The sequence below is a fragment of the Myotis brandtii genome, unplaced genomic scaffold (genome assembly GCF_000412655.1).
Source record: "Myotis brandtii unplaced genomic scaffold, ASM41265v1 scaffold454, whole genome shotgun sequence".
NCBI lineage: Eukaryota > Metazoa > Chordata > Mammalia > Chiroptera > Vespertilionidae > Myotis > Myotis brandtii.
The window spans coordinates 2,645,526-2,648,314 of NW_005367354.1; the positions used below are offsets into that span (position 1 = coordinate 2,645,526).

General features: G+C 52.8%; 1 long non-coding RNA gene across 1 annotated transcript in view; it reads right to left on the reverse strand.

Moving 5' to 3' along the window:
* Nucleotides 1–1,421, reverse strand: part of LOC106727603 — a 4,962-nt gene extending 3,541 nt beyond the window's left edge. The window contains exon 1 of the long non-coding RNA XR_001363834.1: nt 113–1,421. This is a non-coding gene — a long non-coding RNA (uncharacterized LOC106727603). The remainder of the gene's footprint in view (nt 1–112) is intronic.
* Nucleotides 1,422–2,789: the final 1,368 nt, after the last annotated feature.

A 2,789-nucleotide genomic window follows, 5' to 3' on the forward strand; every position in this document is an offset into this window, starting at 1 on the left:
ATATCTTTCTGTTTAATTGCTATTAAAATTTTTAAAAAATTAATTTCCAGGGGGCACTGAGTAATATTTTTTCTGGAAAGGGGGCGGTAGGCCAAATAAGTTTGGGAACCACTGATCTAGGGCAAAGGGCAGCGCATATGTGCTGTCACGCTTCTTCAAGCACTTTAGTCGGTCCCCGCCCCACCTTTTCACTGCTCATATGTTTATACTTGTGCCTGAGGTGGAGGGCTACAGAGAGGAGTATCTGGGGACGTTTCTAGTGCTGCTTCTTCCCTGCTTGGGTTCTTTCTCCGGAGAGGAGGCATTTAGGAGTCAAGAAACCACTTATTTCTTCTTTCCGGGGGAGGAAGAGGAAGACAGGCACTGGGGACCCCACTGCAAGGAAGACAGGAAGAGCTTCCAGGATCACATGGGTGCTTCCTGCTGACCTGCTGCTTATGCCTGGACATGACTCAACTAGACGAACAGAACTTTCAAATGTCAAATATATTCCCGCCCATTAAGTTATGTCTGCAGAGTGCTAACCAAACCGACCCCTTGCCCAGGAGGCAAGAGTCCTCAGTGGCTTTGGGGAGCAGCTGGCTCAAAATCACAATAGACAAGGGTGGCAGAAAGGGTTGGTCACAAGACACAGTGCTGTTAGACACTACGGGGCTCGGAAGGCAGGAAGCAGTGATGGATGCTAGGCCTAGGGCCTGGGCGCCCACCAAACTGCTTGGCATCCATTCCCAGGGTTTGTGGAGGGGCACATGGGTAGGGGTGAAGGAGGACTGCTTAATTTATCGTTTCATGGTCTGTCTGAGTCAACACTCACCTTAAACTTTCTGATTCCGAGGCATACCTGGCCAGAATCCAGGTTCTACCTCCTGGCAGCAGGCAACCTAATATCCTACTGAGTGTAAGTTGAAATTGAATCTGGGAAGACGGTGCTCAAAAACACGGCAGTTCTCTAAAAGAATCACGTCTTTGCTATGCAGCTGTGACGGAAAGCAAGGGCTGCTTCGGACAGAGAAGAGGAAGGAGCAGCTGAGTGTGTGAAGAATGGGAACCTTGCACCTTCTGCACCCTGTTCCCAGGGAGGCCTGGGGAGGGACAGGGGGACGTCTGAGGGGACCTGCAGGTCTCTGGTCCTAGTGCCACCTCTAGAAAGAGGCTCCAGGGCCCTGCCTTCCACATCCCAGGACCAGGGACCAAGAGCAGTGCTCAGGGTGCAGTTGCCCTGGGGGTGGACCCTAAAGTCAAGGAGGCACAAGAAAGAAACAGAGTTCCTCATCAAAGCCGAGCAGGGGATACGATGGGAAGACAGGTTTGTGGCTCCAGATTTAGATTTCCTGCCCGGCCAATGCGGCTCAGCGGTGTAGCGTCAACCCAGGAACCAAGAGGTCACAGGTTCGATTCCCAGTCAGGGCACATGCTGGGTGGCAGGCTCAACCCTCTAGTGGGGAGTGTGCAGGAGGCAGCTGACCAATGATTCTCTCTCATCATTGATGTTTCTATCTCTCCCTCCCTCTCCCTTCTTCTCTGAAATCAATAAAAATATTTATTAAAAACAAAGATTTGGATTTCCTGTGAAGTGTCTCCCCAAAGTTATTTGCCTTCAGGTTTGTTTCAAGTTATTTGAAACGTGGTTTCTTAATAAGGAGATATTAGAGTGAGGAGGAATCTCAGTTCATGCTTGTAAAGTTGGGCTGAGCATTAGCCAGAAGCCACGTGGCCAGAAGCGGGCCGGCTGGGGCCCTGGAATCATGCAGGCCACCAGGAAGCTGCAGGCCCAAGGGGGCAACGACAAGAACAGGGTCAGAAAGCCCCCTCCCAGAGAGAGCTGCACATGGAATGGGCAGTGCATTTGTTACGTTTCTCCCGATTTGAGGAAATACACCTGTCTGGGCTGGTCATCAGGCTCTCACTGCACAGGGTCATGCAGGGGTGTGACCCCAGGGTGTCTGCTTCCGACCCCACCCCACCCCACACTGCCTAAAACTGTACCCTGAAAGGGATCCCTTTGGGTGGAGGAATCTATTCACCCTCTCTCTTTAAAAGGAAAATGAATTCTCAGGGAAGAATCATTTGGCCATTCACACCTTACTGTGAGTTACATCAGCTCAGAACAGTTATGGGAAGTTCCACTGGAAGAGAAGAACTACCTGGGGCCCCAGGGGAGGTCCTGCCAGAGGCTTGGGTGGGAGGGGGGGAGGGGGGGGATGAGAAAGGGGAAGGGAATGCACAGCAAACAGACTCCTGGCTCCTCCTCTGCACAGACAGGCTGACAGGACTCAGGGGAAATGCAGAACCCACCGCTCTCCCCCAGCCTCAAGCTTGGCCAGGTGGAACTGAGGTCCAGACTTTGTCCAAAGAGTGAAAAAAGTCATTCCAGTATCAGGTGCTGGATCCTTCTTTCCTCCAACGAAACATCCACAACGTTCGTTGACTTCTGACATCTTTGAGTCCCAAAGTGCTCCCCCCACTTTCCATCCCTTCCCAGTGCCCGCCCCCCCCACCTCCACCCCGCCCCCCAGCCAGGCCAGGCCAGGCCAGGAACCTCTTCCCCAGGAGGTGCTGTGGGCAGGCCTGGCCCTGCAGTTGCTCCTCTCTCAAGTCACCTAGAACCAGATTATCTGGTCCTGCCCTCCCTCAACCCAGAGGCTGTAGAAACACACGGGGCTCCACAGGAAGAAAGGTGTTAAAGAGAGAGAGCTCAACTTGGAGAAACATCCAGAAGGGAGAGAACCATGGGAGGGCCAAGCAAGCTGCCTCTGAACCAAGGAGGTGAGAATAGGGACGTGCCCACT